This window comes from Caloenas nicobarica, chromosome 6 (genome assembly GCF_036013445.1).
Source record: "Caloenas nicobarica isolate bCalNic1 chromosome 6, bCalNic1.hap1, whole genome shotgun sequence".
In the NCBI taxonomy this organism is placed as follows: Eukaryota; Metazoa; Chordata; class Aves; order Columbiformes; family Columbidae; genus Caloenas; species Caloenas nicobarica.
This window is the reverse complement of record NC_088250.1, coordinates 23,350,125-23,370,965: the sequence shown is the minus strand read 5'-3', so window position 1 is coordinate 23,370,965 and position 20,841 is coordinate 23,350,125. Positions and strand designations below refer to the sequence as shown.

The following is a 20,841-nucleotide window of genomic DNA, read 5'->3' as shown; positions in this document are numbered from 1 at the left end:
ATGGTGGTGAGAAAATCTCAGGACGCTCAAGCAAAATCTGTTCAGTTCAGACATGCATCCTAAAATTCTTACTGTTTTCTACTGAAAAGTATACTCCTTTCCCCTCCCTCTCCATGCAAAAGTTGATCATTTAGAACAGGCTGGTTTTATATCTCAAGAGGACAGAGAAGAGGGTATCCTGAAGATGGAGAGAGGACAGTAGCACTTTTTCTCATAGTAAAGACTGTATGGTACACAAAGAGGACGACTTTGGTGTGAACCATCTGTGGAGAATAATTGTGTGCGTGTAGAAAGAACAAAAACTAGGACAGTGTGTTTTAATCAGGGATGCAGAAGCGGCATTGTTAGTTCTAAAAAAACCCCTGTTCTCACAGAAATCCTGGGACAGTGATTTGTTTCAGAAAAGCAAAATGCTTGAATTCCCCATTCTGCACACTAACTCAGAGCAATTGATTCCAAAGCAGGCTGAAGCCTGGGAAATTTAACAGCTCAGGCATAAATCTTTATTCCCAAACCCTTCCCACCTGCCATGATTACTATCAGTCATTCTTACTAATTAAGAAGAAAATAAATACTTCTCACTTCTTGCTGTGGGGGGAAAAATACTTCCTGCCAGACGTACAGATGGCAACTTGCTTGGCAAATATTATTTCTCTCTGGAAATAACTTCTTATACTAACAAATAAAGTGGACCAGGTCCCAGTCTCCAGCCTTGAGGACAAGTGGCACAGCATGGAGGTCGGTGGTCTTGAGCCCACAACTGAGTGTATGTCCTGGCTCCATTTAGTTTATATGATGTCGCCTGGGAGACTCCAGAGGAACTGCAAAACTTCGAAGAATGTCTCTGACATTAAGTTACTTAGTAATGACAGTGAAATATCTATGCCAACTTGCTATTTATTAGACATCTAATTTTTCATGTGTAAGATGCATCGTAGGTCAATTTAAAACACAGTGAGAGATACTCCAAGTTTTCCAGAAGTCTCCACTAGAGTTTTAAAAAAATTATGTCCAAAACAGAGAAAGATCTATCAAAAAAACAGAGGAAGACCCCCTTTCAGAAAGGCAGATCTTGAGTTTTATTTTTGCAATACAATTCCCATCTACTACCTATTTTCCTAAACTTGTATTGACATCCCTCTTTTTCTTTCATTAATGAGTGCACATCTATGCATATATTAGCTGTAAATGAGAAAAGAAAGGAAGACTGTTGGGAGAGCCACATATTTTCTACATCTGGATTTGATTCAAAGGAAGGGGGAAATCAAGAAGACAGGGATACAATAATAGCTTAAAGAACAGAGGGGGAAATATGATGGACATCTAGAAGAAAATACTAATTTTGATGTAAATAATCACCAGTTTGATGGCATGGTTCATGAACAGACTAATTAAGGAACTGGATCCAAAAAGTAAGAAATACTTTTAAAGTTTGCTGCTCTGACTCCTTGAGTTCTTAAACAAATATGGAAAAGTTTGAAGTGCTTCAGGATGTACAATGAGCTATTGCAGGAAAGCAAAATGCATTGAAACAGCAGTCAGGGCTGGAACAAAGATACTGAAATGCATGTGTACTTTAGGAAAAAACAAAAATAGATGGAAAAGGGTGTTTGATGACATTATAGACTGTGAAGACATAAAAAGGGATATGTTGGATAAAACAGTCTGGTCGTGTCAAAATAACAGACATAGACCTCCCCCCTCCCAGAAAAACAAAAAGTAGTGCTGGAGCAGTCCTAGAAATTCTGCATTAAAACTCCCAGATTATATGTGGACTTGGGAAGGAAGCATCAATATTTAAGGAGCCAGAAGAGGTGAACTGATCCACACAATAGTTCTTCTACTAGTTCAAGGTTTAAATACATACATATATATATATACACACAGAAAAATGGGATGCGGTTCACAATGCGCTTATCAAAGGTAATTAATGACAACCTAATTTCTTTGATAATATGGCTGATTTCAAGCAAAGGAAATTATTGAATCATTTAACTGCACATCTGCATATGTAAGGTTACCTTATGCATTAACAGCTGGAAAGACAGGAATTTGTAAAAGGACTGTAAATTTGTTAAGGAAATAATAAAAGCGGTATAGTGACAGTATTGAAATGGCATCTACTGAGCAGGAGGAAGCTTGGTAATGAACCTCCTCAGAGATCAGTTTGCAAAACTCGTTTAAATTCATTACTGAATACGAATATGACATAAGAAGTAGGAACACATAGTGGAAACTTGCAGCTTACACAAAATTAGGAGGCACCACCAGTAGAAAGAAAAATAAAAATATAACAGAGGTAAAATATCATGTTCCACGTAAGCACGAGTAATGAACAGAAAGTAGTAATACAAAGTATGAGGTAATAGTGAAAAAAATGCTACAGGTTGAAACAGAATCACAACGAAAAGGGAAAGGAAAAAAACTGAAGCGTATAAGCCAATAGTAACATGGACTTTCACCAACTGATTTGACATAAATATGAAAACAAGGTCTGCAGTCATAAAATACATGTGCTTTTTTCCCTTTTTTTTTTTCCCAGAAAATATTAATGGCATTAGACAGTGAAACCTCACCAGAACTGTAATTCTGATTTTCTTCAGGAAAGATTAATTTAAACTGGAAGAACAGGGAAGGGCTATAGGGATGACACTGGGAATGAAGAGTGTACGTTCACAGAGAATAAAAGACATTGACTTGCTCTAACCTGCCACGACTGTATGGGAATATGATTCCTCTGTAAAATTAAAATCAGCAAAGCATATACACTGGAGATGAACTATTTAAGTCAAAAAGACAACATTGGCACAAGAACAAATAAGTGTAAAACAGCCATAAATAAATTTATGCTGCAAATTACACAATTTGTAACTCCCAGGGCAGTAACATTATTTAACAGCCAACCAGAGTCCTGAAGGACAAAAATAATTAGCTCATGTTAAGATACAGCTTTATCATTTTATATTATAATATATGGTGACAGTAGGGGACTGGACTTCAAGATTCCCTAGGCCCTTTTGTATTTTATGTACCCATCTCAGAAGGGTTATAGAGCTGCTCTTAGCCTGTGGAAAACTGGTGGGACTAGGCCAGTGACAAGAACATTAACAGAAGGACAGGAAATATTAACTTGGCGCAGAGCCGTACTAGGGAATGAACTATTGCTTCCAGACTGGGGCCAGCTCCTCTGTATGCACCTCAGAGAATGGACAAAGTCCATTTCTGCTTGTGCATGTCCATATGGGTGTACATTTCAAGATAATTTTGGGTAGGAAAAGGAGTAAATACAAATAATAATACATTTCTGCTCAGTTCTTTAGCATAACTGACTTCCCTGTCCCTAGTTACCTACAGGTTAAGTTCCTTCCACTCTCATGGCAAAACCATTGCTCGTCAGATGTGCACTGCCTGCTTGACTCCCATGTAAGTACTAATGCACTTTTTAAAAAAAGAAATATTTTTTTCTTTATTTATTTTAACTAATAGTGATTAATTTATGCCCTCTGGTATTGGCACCTATGCTGATAAAATTCTGTTGGGCTACATGCAAAGACATCAAAATATTCATTTTGCAATATGTTGTTTTCTGTTCCTTTATTGTTATTCTTATTTGGTTGGTTTGTTTGCTGCGGTTTTGTTTGTTGTTGTTGTCGTCCCCTCCCATTTTTTTGTTTGTTGTTGGGTTTTTGTTTTGGTTTTGGTGTGTGTTTTTTGTTATTGTTTGGGGTTTTTTGTTGTTATTTTGTTGTTGTTGCTGTTCTTGTTTTTATATATTCAGATACTGTTTGGAGATTGTGAGAAGTGGTTTTTCTTTTATGAACTTTAAGCATGTGGCAGTGATCAAATGGGTACAGCTGTCCTTTAAGGACATTGGCAATTATTGTCATCATACCTCCTGTTAGGCAGTTCAAATTGCTTAAAACTTTGATAATGATTACTTGACTGCATTTAAATGAAGGTCGTTTACCCTTCCATTCCCTACTTATATAGTGTCTTTCCTGCAACACGCCTCAAGGCCCTTTCCAAAGAACACTAATCAGTACACAAAATTATATTGAAGCAAATAACCTTGTCACAAATTCCATTACACAGTAAAAGCTAAATAAAAAATAATAGCTTTCCTGTCTATATTTAAAAATATATATCCACTTAGTGTCAAGCTTTTCAAGTAGAAGAGGATGCCACAGAAGAGCATGGATTGTACTGCACAGCAAGGAAATGAGAAGTAAACTGTTGCTACAACACAACCAATACTTGCCCTACCTTACCAATACAATAGGCGATTGAAAAAAAAAAAAAAAATCAATATTTTTAAAAAGCTGGCTCATGTTAAACTCAAGAATTTTCAATGGGAATTTCAAAGGAACAGCTGAAGCCATTTCCAAGAGGGCCAACCAGCCAGTGGAACAGGAATTGCCTTCACTTGCAATAACAACTGTTTTAAGGTTTGATTGAGGCAAGACTGGCATCAATCTGACATTTACTTAAAGGCGAACTGTAACCATTTTGCTCGGCCTGCCAGTTCAAAACGGAAGACAGATTTCTTCCCATAAATAAAGGTAATTTCTTATCTATGTACACATACAACCTCCTACACTACCTCAGACAAGTGAATGTACTTCCCCTGCTTGCAAGCCCAGACAGGAGAAAAGATGACTGATAATGTCACTCTCATCCCACAGTGGGTTTGTTGGCTACTCACTGCTTACCCTGCTGCTGACTGTAAATACAGTCGTCTCCACAAAATCTAGCCACCTCTTCAAGCAGCTACCAATTGACATAAGTGAAAATATCAAGTAAAAGCAGCCTGGAAATTACCTTTCGTCCTAACCAAACAAGTGATTCGATCCACTTTAGAGGCAAACTCAGCCCTTCCCTTTTTGGCTGACAGAAGTATAACAGGAAAGAGGAAGAGAAGAAAGATTAAATACAAGGGAAAGCAGTAAAGATGTCCAGAAGTAAGAGAGACTCACTCAAACCTCTTACCCAAATATTTGCATTAATGCTGATTTTAGCTCGTGAAAAATGAAGAAGTCGAGGAAATAAAATACAAACTAAAGAAGAGAAACAGAACATTTGGAAAACTCATTTTAAAATTAGAGAGAAAACAACAGAAATACAAATAAATAATTCTCTTACTGTACAGTAGTCTACAAGATACATGAGCTTAAAGTGATGGAACAGTTGTTGTTCCGAGAGTCCTAGCTGCCAACATATTATACAGAGTTTGGCGTACTACGGGGTGTTTCATAAAGATGGGCCCAAATTCAAAGCAGTATATTTCAGGATGGCAACATGGTACAATTACACAAAAATTTAGTTTAATGAGTTATCAAGTTTAGCAGTAATCATTTGCAACTCTATGCCCTGTCCTTTCAAGTGGTAAGAGTTTCATTCATGGGTGGTTCATGGTTGCAGAGATACAGTGATTTCAAATTTGGTCCATCTTTTTGAAACACACTGTTTATAGTGGTCTTCTCACATACTAAAACGAACACAATTTTATTTTGGAAGCTGCAAACTTCTTCCGCAATTCCAACTGAAATGATTTATTAGCCAATTGACACATCTTGAATTAATTCTGCTACAAGTATAACCTAGGAAATTCCATCTCCTATCAGTTATGTCAAATTTGACAGCCTCAGGTGAAATTTCTCATTTCTTAATTATTTTATTATGCCATTAATTCTCTCAATCCATTAGTTACACTCCCATGTCCCCCTCTGAAGAATTTCTCTTCTTCCTTGATGTCTATACCTTTCAAGAACCTCAAATAAACCATGTCGTCCCTTGGTAATCTCTTCGCTATACTAAATATGTTTCACTACAGTCATTTCCCTTCAGTAACTAACTAGTGCTTACGCATCAGTTTTTCTCCACCTTTCCTTTAGTGACAATTCCAGAAAGGAACAATCAAAGTGATCCTCTTGAAGCTAGAGCTAGAGGTGTCCAATTTTCACTGCTGTGTGCTATGATAGTTACATACATGTTCTTTCCCACCCCCGCCAAAAAAGTACTTTTGAAAATTGCACATTGCAAACCATATCTTAGCTGTTGCCTACTGTTCCTCTATAGGAGGTGACAATAAAAAGTGAAATGCACTGTGTTGCAAATCTGTCAATCAAAAAGGCAGTGTGCGTTTCAGTGGCCACATTGAAAGGACAGGCATAGTATAGATACCACTCCCAAAACTGCTGACCCCTGGGACAGGCTGCCCAGGGAGGCTGGGGAATCTCCAATTCCTGGAGGCTGTCAGACCTCAATAGGAGAAAGCCCTGACTGACCTGAACTAATTTTGAATTAGCCCTGCTCCGAGCAAAAGAATTTTTGATCATTCCAGAAATACAGCATCGTACCTTAAGTCAGCTGTGTGACGAATTCCCCATTAGATCTTGTGCTGTACTATTATTTGTCTTACAGTCTGACACCAGAGACAAGAAGTACAAAAGCTGGACCTCTTCCCATAGCAATATTGCCAGGAGATTTAGGAGGCTATCCAGCTTCTCTTGGGCTGTAGCCATTTCTACAAACTGTAAGAACAGAGAAGATGGATGGATCATACGGGAACAGGGAGACAACCTCAAGACAACCATCAGTACGGAGGCCATATCACCCACAATGGAGTGAAACATGGAACTATCCATTGTTTTGGATAATTCCAGAAGGATAATGGTAAGCAAATCCAAGTATAATGTCACCACCTTTGACAAAAGATTGCCGCTCTTTCTGGAATACAGGTTTCAGTTGTTTTTGAGGAGGGATTAGGTACATAAATATTGCTCCCTCCCAACATTGAGGGCAAAAAAATGGACCCTGCTTTGTCTCAGTCAATACATAACCTAGAAATACTGCTGTCAATCTAGTGGAGATTAGAAGTGGCTAAATTTTCACTACTTTGTCTAAATTTTCTCAAGAATACTCTTTTTCTGCAGAGTGAATAGGAGGACCATATACTTCATCTTCTTCAAGACCTTCCCATCCTTTTGCTACTCATTTATGGCAAATCATCAAACCACTGTAATGCTGTTTCCCCAACACAAGGATCAACTCAGCACTTTTGTGGATAGTCCCTGGCAGTATAGGGATTATTTTAGGCGCAATTGGAAATGGTAAAGTCCCTTCAGGGTTGCCTTTCACTAGCCCAGCACCTAATATAGGATAAATATGCTAAAAGCTCCAAGTCAACTGTAGTATGCTCCAATAAAAAAGGAAAAGAATAAGAAATAAAACTATTAATGGCAGCACAATAAAAATTAAAAAAACCCACTCAAAAATAAGTAGCAAATCAATTAAGCACAAAACCTGAGAGAAAAAAGAGGTGCTCAGGACTACCAAGTGCCTAATTCTAAAGAGTTCATTCTTCAATATATTGAGCATCACAGCACTGAGTTGGCAAAATAAGTTTATAAATCACTGCAAAACGTTGTGTTTTTTCCAGCAGGAATGTGCCTACCCTAAAGTCAAATTGGAATTTCTTGAATTGGTCTTTAGCAATCAAGAGAGCAGCTCGCCAAACCAGCTCTTTCAAAATGCTTTTTCTTAGAGAAGATTCACATTGGTAAAGTCTTCCAGAATTACATTTCCTCTGGAATTAATTAAGGGTAATATTTTTCATAATCACGTTTTAAAAAGCTGATTTTCAAACATTGTAGAGACACAATGAATTTTTAGAACTTTAGGCTAGGCTGACAGAATAATATAACATTGCAAAGTCTTTTCAACACAAGTTGAAAATATATGAAAAAATCAGCAGATTATAGGCTCTCAAAAGGAGGCCAATATTTGGATTTCTTCTACCATTGTTTGAAATTTTTTAGTATGTCTAGACAATGAATTCAGTTTTAAAATCAAAATTATTTAGAAAGGAAACATTGTCATATGTCATTCAACTCCTAAATCTTATCCACTCAGGAAGAAAAAAATGTTAATGTAAATTTTATGATTGAGGATGCAGAGATTATTTTGATTATCTGACAATCACAGGTTTTGATTATTTGATAATCACAGAAGCAGGCAAGTTTATTTTTTACTTTGTACAAATGTAATATATATTATTGCCTCTGCTACAAAAGCTCAAAGTACCTGACTAAAGATTGCATACAATTCCCGTAGTAGCTTTTTCATTGTTGTATGTCAATCGTCATGACTCTCAGCTGCTATCATATGACAGATACTCTGTCTTAAAGGCGGCCACCACAACGTGGCCACTTCTGGAGTAGAGTGACATGTGCTGTTAACACATGGCAGATTATGATGCCTGTGCAGAAGAATGCTGTCTATCTGAAAGTTCTACTGAAGAAATACAGGTGATCTTCAGTAAAAGACAAACACGGCATCTTCATGACAGATAAAACCCAAACTGTGCAACTCAAAACTATAAATGTTTAAGGCTATAACTACTTGTGGTCTCACTTATTCAAAAGCTTGTATATTCAGTAGCCAGGTAGCCTAACTCCACTGTCTGGAGAGTTGGTTTAAGATATCTCCATGGGACTTAAAGCATCCAGACATAAACTGGCTGAACTGTTAACCTGAAAGAAGCCATTCAGTATTGCCCTAGAATTAATTAGTTCCACTTTAACATGGAAAAGGGTTTCAGTGGGAAAAGTGCCAGAATGAGAGCCATAAAACAGACCTCTGGTAATCACCAGAGAGCAGGAGTATTAATCTATCAGATTAATCTGTTGAGCTGTAATAGTTCCTCAAGGGCAGTGTGATGAGTTGGTAAGTGAACCTGGTGTCATTCTTCTATCCCCGGCTCCAGAAGAATACAGGTCTGTACAAGAAAGCTTGCTGTCAAGGGCAATGCTTCCTCTTTGCCCTGATTGGAACTGGCTGAAAGCAGCTGGGTGCTTCTCCAGACCCACTAGATACTACTTTTTCTGAAAATTTTGCAATTCTTTCAGCAGAACCACAGAGTCTTTGGCAACATTAAGCAGGGATTGAAGCACTTGAGAGAAATACTTAGCAATGATACAATATCAGTGTTGTCTTGGAAGCCAATTCTGGTATAAGAATAAAATTTATTCTGGTAATAAGGTCTGTCAGAAGAAGCCTCCCTTCCAGGGAAGCAGCAGAGGGTTTTGACAACCAGAGGAGAAAAGCTACAGAGTAAATACGATCATAACTGACCGTACAGCTACTGTCAGCCTTTGCTGCATTAATGAAGGTGTGCTACATTAGTACACTTTAAAATCTTTGGCTTCTGCTGGGTATCTGAACATTGGGAACCACTAGGTCTGGGGAAAGAATGAGATTTCACTGTATTTCAGAGAAGATTCCACTCTTCTGCTTTGAAAGAGGATGAACATCTTTATCTCATCTTCTGGTCCCTAAGAGAAAACTTATTAAAGCTATCTAAAACTGAGGTGTTGGGGAAAGCATGGTGGCTGACACAGTGTTGTCTGCCAACCTCCAATAAGGATTTTGGTGACAGAAATGTTTATGGTATCAGTAAACTCCTACGAGCATTTTTACTGATACCCATGGGCAAAAACTAAGACAAATGCCTGTTATTGCCAAGGACAATCTGCAATTAAGAATTTCACAGACAAAATATGAGACAAAGGGAATAGACAGTAAATCATTATCAAACAAACTGAAATAGAGAAACTGGAACAAAAAGTTAACATATCAAATTATTCCAAGAAAAGACAAAATGATCCCAGTGACTTAGTGTTCAGAAAAACTGCTGATGCTCAATCATTAGGAGCCATAGTTTCATCTGTCCAGATTCCTGATGTAGGAAATGCTCACACAATTTGTCACCCTTCAAAAAGACAGTATTTTCTACTAACTAAACAGAAACATATCCTATCTTAATCAGCTAGTCTCCACTTGGCAGCTGCATGTGTCGAGTATTTCTGGAAAGGAACCAGGTCACCAAAGGAAGCATCTATTGAGCATCTTTTCTTTTACTCATTGACTTCCTATTTTCTCTCTGTGTGTTACACACTTTTCCCCTCCTTTGTTGGCCATCTCAGCTCTGGAATCACACTGGGAGTCAATAATTTTGCAGTCTCTGACCTAGAGTATTGATTCAATGCTGTGAAAGATGCCACCCAGTTATAACCAGTAACTAAACCATAAAACCATATTATTACTTACTTCATTCATTCACTCCAGTAATATGACTAAACACCTTTAACTTCTTTCATCAATTCTCTACAGAAGCCACGTCATGCCAGCAAGACAAAAAGTAAAGAAAAAAACAAAGATAAAGTCTAAACAGGCCTTTTAGAGCATGACCAACTAATGCTTTACAACATATCTCCCTCTGCAATATAATAGAAGGTAGCCCTTTAATATCCTTCTTTGAAAGAAATATTTGTTTTCTTTACCTATATTTTCAAATGGACACATGCCCTTCTCTTAACCTGTCATAACAGACTTGTTTCCTACTCTTTCGGGTGTCTGTACACAGACACAAGACTCCCATGAAATATCCCATTAGTCCCACTACTGAATTCTGGTTTCACCCGATGTCGTCTTTCATTACCACAGGCAATTTAAAGCTCAGGCATTCTGCCATAGCTGAGGAGACATAAAAGATGGAAAATTACTTTAGAAAAATTATTTCTCAGAAAAAGTTTAGGAAGAATTTATAAGTCTCCTCTCTCCATTAATTTTTCCCTCATCAGAAATTATTGCAAAATCTGAAGTGTTTTCTCATTTATTTAGCCTTGCATTGGTAATAAATAATATTATTTTCTTAACTTTACAAGCCTGTAAGGCATAAAGAATCTTTTAGGTAAATACAAGGTGAATTCTTATAAAGCAAATCCCGAAGCTTGGAACTGATAAAAACACAGGTAAATAAATCAATTCTATCTTCTTTTGCATGGCTACCCAGTGTCTCGTCAAACCAATGTGGATGTGAAGAAGTAAAAATGGTAACAAGTATTTCCAACAAATTGAAGAGGAAAAGGAATCATCACCAAAGAGAGAACTAATCAAATACTTTAAGCAGAAATTACTTTAGTTACTGGAGACCAATAAAAATGGAAAAACAAGCAATCCAAATAGCATGTTGATGGTTCTGAAAGCTTTTTTCTTGCAGAGCTTACTAAAAGAATGCACTGGGAATTACTTTGCTTTATACTGTTCAGTCATTCTATGTTTGTATCTCTGTGATGAAAGGATGTACCTTTTAGAACAAGTTTAAAGTCTGAGAGTCTATACCGGACAACCTGTAGACCTGAGTAATTCATAAAATTACTCTACCAATGAACCAACAAATTTCAAAGGCTTGCCTTTTTGTATAGGCTCAACATAAGACACTGAAGAGGCCAGAAAGCACTGCCTGAAACAATTATAATCACAACTGCGAAGGATAACGAAAATAAAATATTCCTATGGCATAAAGAGCAAAAAAAAAATATTATAAAGGTATGTTTTGAAATATGCCAGATATTTCACAAGAAATGGTTCCTGTCTATTGTTAACTTTAAATTAAGATCTAGGACACCTTCTCATTTCTGCCTGTTAAAATTTTTCACACACATCAAATTCAAAACATGAAAATCTCATATGTATGGGAACAGTAGCTTCTAAGTTGAGAGAAATAACTCTGAAAGAGGAAAAAATAAGTTCCCTTACCCCAAGATGGATCCTTTAGTCTCTCTTCCTCAATTCCATCCTTCTTAAGATGAAGCTTGGAAGAAGAATCCATAGTTAGACGGATATAAGATGTTACTCCCACCCATTAAAATGTATCTTTCAGCAAAAGAGAATTCAAGGGAAGAGTGAAAATGGTTGGAGGCTAAGCTGAACGTTAGTTTTATAGCAGCCGGTCAAGAAGTCAAATCAAAACAACCTCTTCTCTCTTGCTTTTATCAGAACACAATCTGAGGAATGTTGTAGATCGGAGACTCAAACAAAGGAATTTTGAACCCTTGATATACCTAAACAACTTGTCTGATCTAACTGAGAAGCACTGGGGTAAATCTTTTGTAGTATAATAACTCATATTCTTTGCCTAAGTATCTGTAAAGTGGTCATATTCAAATATGGATAACACATTTAAATAACAAGTTCTTTGGGATCCTTAAGGCTTGATGAAAGTCTAGAATGACAGTATTTAGGTAATATCTACAGAGGAATGATGTGGAAGGGCTGTGGGGAGCTGAGGTTTATAGCAGGAACAATTTGGGACTTGGACACTGTATTGTGACAAATCCCACATGTGATTCATTTCATTCTTTCCTTTGGATGACTGATTAAGCCCATTGCACTACAGCAGCAGCAAGTTGTAAGATGCACCAAGCTGTTCCCACTGCTACTGCCAAACAAAGTAAGAATATTTTCTTTGATGTGAAGAAAAGTTACATTCCTTCTTCAATTGCTAGCAGTGTTGAAAAACTACTTAGGTAAATGGCTAGATGTCACTAAAATCTTGTTACACAACATATCAGAAATCTCATTCAGATCAAGCAACAGATATGGAGATGGGGGTGGAGAAAACAAGGGAAAGGAAAACAGAAGAAGTGAAAAAAGAGAAATACATGAATAGAGCACTTTCATGAATCCTTTCTTGCTTGTCAGCAGAGACTTGAGCATGTCCAGAGTATTTTAAGTGTCCTATCAGGTAGAGATGACAATTAAGAGAAAGGGTATGTGAAGAAATATATGTGAGAGATATTTTGTGTCCAGTTCTAGGAGGGCTGGAAGTGCTATGACACAAGCACCAGACAAATGACTTAGTCTGAGAATTTCTCTACTCAGAATCTGTGATGGCCACAGATCTGCCTTTCAACAACCACTTCATTTTATTGGTTACTGCTCAAAATGTTTTCCAGTCTAAACTATGCTTTACAAAAAAAAAAAAAAAAAGTAAAGTTTCAGAGTGCTACAGAAAGCATTACAGAAATGCAAATCGTGCTGCTGGTTAATGCAGTTTCCATAAGTAGCAGTCATAATAAATAATTGAAGTAATATGTACTGCTGATTCACAGTGAAGGGAAAAAAGCCCTATCTTGCCTGGCTGACAAAATACAGATACTTCTGAAGACAGGAACTTTACATACAATTGTACTTTACGTACAATGCCTTCAGCTGAAGACCAAATCCTAGCTATCTAGAAGAGAATTACAGCTCAGTTGTGTCTGAGAAACCATGCTAATGTATTGTAATCCAACAAATAATATTTAAACAAGTGCTGTTCAGAAGCATTATCTACTCTGAAGATCCATCATATACCATGTTGTTGCCCTTCCCTATTTATGTGCTACAGTTATTGTAACAGCTCCTGTACCTTGTAGCATGATGGAAGCTCATGCCATAGACATTTTCCAAAAACATCTCAATATTTTGAACTGGAACTCTTCCATAGCAGTCCCAAAAATTAATGCTCATTTTCCAAAGCCCTGTTGACAATCCTACACTCCAGGAATCCTTTCAAACTGTTTTGCGCTTTCTAGACAACATTTGCTAATTATGGGGAAAAAAAGAGATGCTTTATTTGACCTGCACTATTGTTGCAGAAACAGCTATCTTAGCCAGTTACCACACTGGACTTCCTGAAAAGAGACTAACAGACCTGCTGTCTCCTCTGCTCTGTGCAAACACACACAAAACCGTTCTGTTTGCAGCAAATAATTAAGAGGTGAAATACATATTTTTAATAGACTATTTTCTAATAATGTAGTTGTTAAAATAGTGGGGCATGAGGGAACCCACTTTCTAGATCCAAGGGCATAACAAACTTTCCCTTGGACCCTGAGCTTATCCCTTCAAGTTGCAAAAACAAAAACCCCAGAGAACTAGCAAACAAATTTATCACATTACTGTTGGCATCACAACAGAGGAACTTTAAATCTATTTCAGCTGAAATCATATGATCCGGTAGCCTGGGGGAAGGGCTATTAATAGTATTCAGGGCAGAGAGGAGAAGAGGGCAACTTTCCTCAGCCCAGAGCCGGGTGGAGAGTTCTCCACAGCTCTTCAGTGCTCAGCCCAGTGCGGAGGCCAGCGGGGTGGGCAGCCCAGCGGCACCGGCCTCCCAGAGGTAGCGATGGGCATCGGGGCTCGGCAGCTCCTGACAGCCCACCCCAGCTCCAGCTATGGGCTCGCACCACGGCCCTCCTGACAGCAGACAACCTCACTTTTGATCATAGTGCATTTGAAGAGCTTTTAGGCTACTTCTGCAACAGCCTGTGTGCTGTTTTACTCAGGAAAGACAACAGAGACAACACTGAAAAACATAAACTGGCTATGAGTAAGTCTCTGTCTCCTATTTGGTATTGAGAACATATTCCTTTAATGAGGGATAGGAGAGAAGAAGGAAAAAACCAAACAAAACCAACCAATCAAACAAAAACCACACCCAACAAACAAACAAAAAACCCCACAACAAACGACCAACAAAAAAAAGGAAGATGGAGAAAAGGCTTTCGTCAACAGAAATGCATATATCAGCCAACAAGCTGAATAATCACAAAACGTGGAAAAACCCTGATCCAAGCATTAATAATTCAATTAGTTTTCATTGAAATAACATTGATTTTAATTAATCTATTTCACATCACTCTTCATATCCTATATGCTTTCTATTACAACTTAAAAATCATTAGTGTATGAGCATGCTAAGTACTCATATCTTTAAAAATAACAAAAAGGAGACACAAACTCGCCAAAGAAATATTTTAAAGCCTCAAAAAGTCAATAAAGAAAAATGAAACGTAATTGCTTGTCACTGTGCATTACTAACATGGAACACACTAGTATGTTGCCAGCTGTATTGTAAACATAATTTGATTCATTGGAACTTCAGTATATTAAAGTATTGGTAAAATCTGCATCAGCCACCAAAGTATTTGCAGAACACAACCTCTGGCACTGCTCAGCAACTGACTGAAGCAGAACACTTTTCATTCATTCTACTGTTCTGCTCAGAGCTCATCCAAAATACACAAGAACAAAAAAACATACATGTTCCTGTCTGAAGGAGGCCCAGCAGATCGCTAGAGAATATCTATGTCCGTCACAGAGCTTTGCTGGAGATGATGTGGAACAAGGCGCATTTCTAAAGGAAACTCCAAGAGCCACTGTAATTCCTAAAGCTCTCTGCACCACAGCCAGCCAGAGCCAGCACACAAGAACTGCCCTTCTCTGCTTTGGGACATAATTTCTCTTTTTCTTGCCATGTAATGTTGACACTCTGATGTTGGCCTTTATGCAGGGTCCTTTACCAGCAGGTCCCTACCAAGATGAATAAAAGATAAAGAAGAGAGATACATAGGCAAATGCAATTTGATAGAGAGCAGTAAAAGCAGTCTGAGCTGCCTTGTATACTAAAATGATTTTATAAGGAGATAAAAATAAATATGCTTCTCTTTACATTCTCCTGTCATCACCCGTTATGTCATATAGCCATATAGTGAATTCACATATAGTCATGTAAATATAGTCATATGGTGAATCCATGTATGTATATAGTTACATCCACAATTATTGTTACTATTTATTTTATTTATTTCTACAATATATTGAGGTAATTTCTGACTTTGGGTGAAGTCTGACATTCTTCTATCTAGCTGGGTAACTAGAAACCAGAGATATGACAGTCCAAGCGTTTTGTTTTTAAACAAGGAATTTTGCTTCCTATACATCTCTAATTAAGCTCAGTCAATTTTTATTAGTTTCCACAGGTTTACATTTCATTGCAAGGCAATCAAAATACTTTAAATCTTTTCACTGTCAGTCACCTGTCTTTGCCCAAGAGAGCCTTTCACATCACAGCTTTTACCTTATTCTCCAACAATGCTCATACTTGTTCTCTTAATTGATACTTGTTTACACTAACGATTTCTGCTATGTGTGAAATACTTTCATGTGTAAAATAAACTGTAAGTAGCATTTCTCCATCTCCACCCCAAACTCATTATCTAAATGCTACAGGTTACTGCACATTTCTATATACACAAAACACAGAAGTGCTGATTTTCTTGTTTAGTAACAGTTGTGGTCACCTTAGGTGTGCCAGCAGTTCAGCAAGGGGCACAGCCTGCCACAGGATAATAGGACAGAAGAATTTACATTCCAGATACCTTTACAAAAAAAATACCATAATTGGCTTATCAACACTACTCAACCAACCACAATGTAAAGCTCAGGCACAAGTTTATTTTATATGCATACCTATCTAATTATATACTTGTATAGATAGCTATCTATATCTCCTTTTCCACATCAGATGCAATATTGAAATACGTTATCTTTTCCCATGGCATTACACACCACCTTGCACCAGCCTGCAGTATGTAGATACACTAAGCACTATCACTTAAATGACAGAAATCTTTGCACACTACATCTGTTAACAACCTCAGTGCACTTCAGTTTCCACAGAAGTATGTATTTGTTAAAGCTTTCTTACCTGAAAAAAGAAAAACACTAATAGCACCATGGGAATTTTGAGAAAGGCAGGCAAATTATGATCACATTTAACATCTAATTTGCTCTCTGAGGCTTGTTCAAACAGTGCAAACATTGTGCTCCTCTTCTTCATTTGTTCTGACAAGCAGGATGACAACTAATCACCATCAAGAGCTTTCCCACTCTCCAGGCCCCCGTTTTCTGTTTATCCAATTTGATGCCTTCCAGCCAAGGAAACTGTTAGCCTTCCCTGCCACCCCAACTGAGAAGGCCAGCTCTCCAAGGCCAGATTTCAGCTACAAGTCTTGTAGGGTGTGAATCCACAGTGCTAAGCAGGAATAAAATGAGACCTTTCTGCTGTGCAGTGTGTCATAGCACCAGCAGTGGGTTCTGTATAGAGTGACAAAAACACCCGAGGAGGCAAAGAAGGTTGGAGACTGACGCAGAAAAAGAAGCCCAAGGAAAGGAGAGGCATCGTCTGGTCTCTTCCTTCATTTTCCCCCAAAGACAGATCTCTGATCTACCCAAAGCATTGACATGCAAGTCTTAAAATGTGCAAAAATAAGATTTAAAAAAAAAAAAAAAGGCAAAAAAAAAAAGCTTGGACAATACTGTAAAGTTGCTTCAAGGATGTCTGTCCTTTGATAGATCTCTCCAAAACTATTGCACTGATTGGCCTTGATAAGACTCAGCCGCACAATCAAATTATCTTGGCTTAACGAGTTAAGCCAGTGTCATTGTTCACATGTCCCCTCTTCACCCAGAGCCTAAGCAAGACAACACAAATTGACATGAAAAAGGAGTAAGCTGTATCCCCTTGCATACCAGCTGGGCTAAAGTAGTACGCAGCAGATACCATTCCTTAGCAGATGCATAAACCATGAAGTTTTGCAGATGGGCAACTTGTTATTAACAAATAATAATTAATACAAACCTAAAAGGGAAAATGATGTTGAAACTTTGATACTTAATATTGTAAAAAGTGTGTATTCACACGCAAATGAGGAGTCACTACAAGTCAACCTTCCTGAATGAAAGTCATATAATACTGGGCAATGTGTTAAGCAACGTATTTAGCATAAACAATCACTAAAAAGTTTTCACTGCTTTAGCTGTCTGATACTATATTATTTCTGATAGCATGAAAGAAATAATGTCAACAGGCAGCTTGCCAACTTCAGATTCATCAATTTTAAGAGGTCCTCATCTTCATATTGACCAAACTCATACCAAAAATTCTTTCTTTTCCTTTATAAGCATTTGAAAAATGCAGCTAGGCTTTAATTGACAGAACATACACACTTTTTTACTATTACTTCTGTCCCTTTTCCTGCAGGCAGCGGCCCATAACTCCAGCCAATGTCACCAGTGTCACTAACCAGCACCACTGCTTGAGGTTTAGCTATACACAACACTGACATTAGGAAGCTGCCTGGCTCAAACTCTATGCTACTTTTTGAAAGGTTATTAAGTATTTTCCTGGAACTTTTGCTCCTACTGCTTACACACATAATTAAACAGTCTGCACCAGAATACATTTTGAGTCAGGTGATTGTTCATGAGATATGGTGAAAATTTGTCCTAATAGAGAGTATGTGGGGGTGTGTTTCTTTTTTTTTTTCCCTCACAAACATGCTTCAAGTATTTTTACACCCTTTCTAACAGCAGGAGGGTTGAAGGGGTTTTTTTTTTTACTTTCTAAAAGGTCACTCTTTTTTTTTAATGCCTACACAGGAAAAAATGTAGAAATGGAGTATGACAAATGCATAGAGTCTCATACTTGGCTAAGGGATAAAACAGACCATGTATAACCTATACCACTTCTTACAAAGGTACTATTTGAAACAGAGAGGAATTTTGCAAACTAAAAATGCGAAGGTTTCAGTGAGAGGAGACATAATAAAATTCTTTAGAAAGAAGTTGGTATATTCTGAGGAGCGACAAAGAGGGAAAAAAGCCATTCCCCTTGATCCTGATGCTTCCAAGAATACTTGCAATTTCCTTCTCTTGAAAAAGATTTACGGGACAGGAACATCAAGGCTGTTGTCTCTGCTGCATGTTACATGAGGGCCTTCAGTTTGTTCTCTATTACAATGATAAATATCTTCATGGCAGTGAGAGGTTCCCCCACATCACTCTGCCATCCATGCATCACACCAGTCTATGGACCAAAGAGGTGGATTTTTACTGATTTAATGATAGATCTGGTAGCCTAATGGATTTTAGATTAGACCAGTCTGCTCTCGTGTCAGTATATAATCTTCATAAGTGTCACAGTCTGAAGATGTTCAGTGGTAGAACTGAACTACTTTCTCCAAACGCTTCATATGTTATTTCTGTTGGCTATGATACTTAAATGGTCCATACCAAATTCACAGATGTCTTTTCCTTTAGCCATTACTGCTATTTTCAAGTGGTTGACTCATCTGTGATTTTAATTTGTAAAGATCAATTAAGCCACTATCCCCGAAGTCGCAGGACACTGCAGAACTGCAAAAGAAGAGCTAATGGATTTTTTTTCATCCATATGCTTCACAGCACTAACTTGGAGGATCTTAAATTCTGAAGTTTTAGATCAGAGACAGATGTTTGCAGAAAGAACCCGAAGCCCAAAGGTAACTTTCTTTAAAAATTAGTATCCTATGCAACTTCAGTGATGTCAACGGAATCAAGAAGGAGGTAAATCAGTGTGTGTTTTTGGTAGCTTTCCCTTTTCTGTCAATTAAAACAATCAGACTCTAAATTTCACATTGAGCTAAAAGAAATTAGCAGAGTTATCTTGGTCAAATGTTAAAGTAAATATCACTTGAAGCATTAGCCATAATCACATTTTTTCAGGTTATTCATATTGCATTCCCATTGGTTCCTTTTCCCACGCTTACCATGGTGAACATATTCTGACGAGCGGCATTAAGCCAGCTTTGTCTGTGCCAAAGGAGAGAGCTGCGTCTCAGCTGCTAAAGCATCAGGCTGCCAAAACAGCTGGAGTCCCCTTCCCCAGAGAACCTTCTGCTGCTTGTGGGAGGCACTTGGGCACGGAGGAGTGGAGCAGGTGGGAGGACACAGTAAGAAGGCAACTGGTTTCAGACATCCTTCTCCAAGTGGTGGGGAGAAGAGGGCAGGGTGCAGAGATGAGTGAAAAGTAGACTCAGGCTCCCAAGGAAGGAAACACATCCAAACCCTTTGCTGATTCTCATATGGCTCGTAGGGAGTAGGTTTTAAAAAGTGTTATAGGAGCAAAGAGGCTCTTTATAAGGAAAAAAGGGCCTCCTGGATAGGGAGGCAGGTTGTGCTTTAGAAACAATACTGTAATTAATTTCTGACTACAGCCACTATGTAATAAACAAGCACAGACTGCAAGATTTTCAAGTTATTTAACACTTGCTGAAAATGATGGGATAGGCAAAATTCTATTTAAAATGTAAGTAATCTACTTCAAAATTAATAATTTCAGCTTAAAATATTTGAAGAGAGATGCTCTTTCAATACTGTAGTTGTGCAGAGGATACTATCAAACATCTTCTGGTCTTTCCACTCCTTCTAGCTCTGCAGGCACCTCTCTGAGGACAACTCAGACTCGCTGCAGGTGTTTCCAGCAAACGCCTTTCTGTTCTGCATGGGGTTTGCTGGTAAAATCCCTTGTGAGAAGTGGAAAACCACAGACACCATGGCAGTACATGGGCAAGGAGCAGCCACAGACCGAGAGCAGTTGTTTGATAAGAGTTAAACTCAGAGTCCATTGAGTCAATGGGAATTTTGTTACCAACACTGACAGGACTTGGATTTTCTCTAGAATATTCTCAAATAAGCAAAGTTAACCAACTTTGAAAAGCCTCATCGCTATGCTTCAGATGCAATAATCCTAGGTGGTTCTTGAAATCACTTTAGATTTCAATTTCAGGAGGAGTGTTTTCAACCTGGTTTTCCCTTTAAGGGCAGGTTTCCTTATAAAACAAGAGCAGTATTCTCTTGCATTTGAACTTGCATGAGAATCCATACTCCAACACACTATAAGTTTTTTACAGCTTGGTAGGTTACCAGGAATTAAACAGCCCACACCCTTGCAGTGACTTACACACCACAAATAAGGACATGTAAGAATAGATCGAAGTAGAAAGGAGTCAGGCAGTAAGAGGACTAAGAAATGCAAATATTTTACCTTGTCTTAGTATCATCAGGTAGTTTTCAGAGGAAGCACGAGTTACACAAATACAAAGTACAAATACTAATCGTTCTTATCTTTTGTCTCTACTCCACATGCCTGAGTTAACTATTTAAACAAACATTAACAAGTGAGCTAAAGTAAAATGACATCTCGTTTTTTTGGTCTTCCAAAATGCCACGTGAACATCCTGTACAGTGGGCCAGTCACAAAAAGCCACATCAAATACGATGGATTTATTTCCGGTTCAGCTACTTGCACAGCCTGTCTCTGAAGCAAAAATAACATCCCCAGTCTTGCGGAAG

The 20,841-nt window shown here is 37.9% G+C and overlaps 1 protein-coding gene across 3 annotated transcripts in view; it reads right to left on the bottom strand.

Annotated features, from left to right (window-relative positions):
• FIGN (fidgetin, microtubule severing factor) overlaps positions 1 to 20,841 on the bottom strand; it is a 96,596-nt gene that overhangs the window by 29,844 nt on the left and 45,911 nt on the right. Inside the window, exon 1 of one of the 3 annotated variants that reach the window (XM_065637950.1) lies at positions 11,599 to 11,653. The exons of the other annotated variants lie outside the window; for them this stretch is intronic. The gene's annotated coding sequence lies outside the window, so the exon portion shown is untranslated. Of the gene's footprint in view, positions 1 to 11,598; positions 11,654 to 20,841 lie in introns of those variants that run through there. 3 annotated transcript variants of the gene reach the window in all.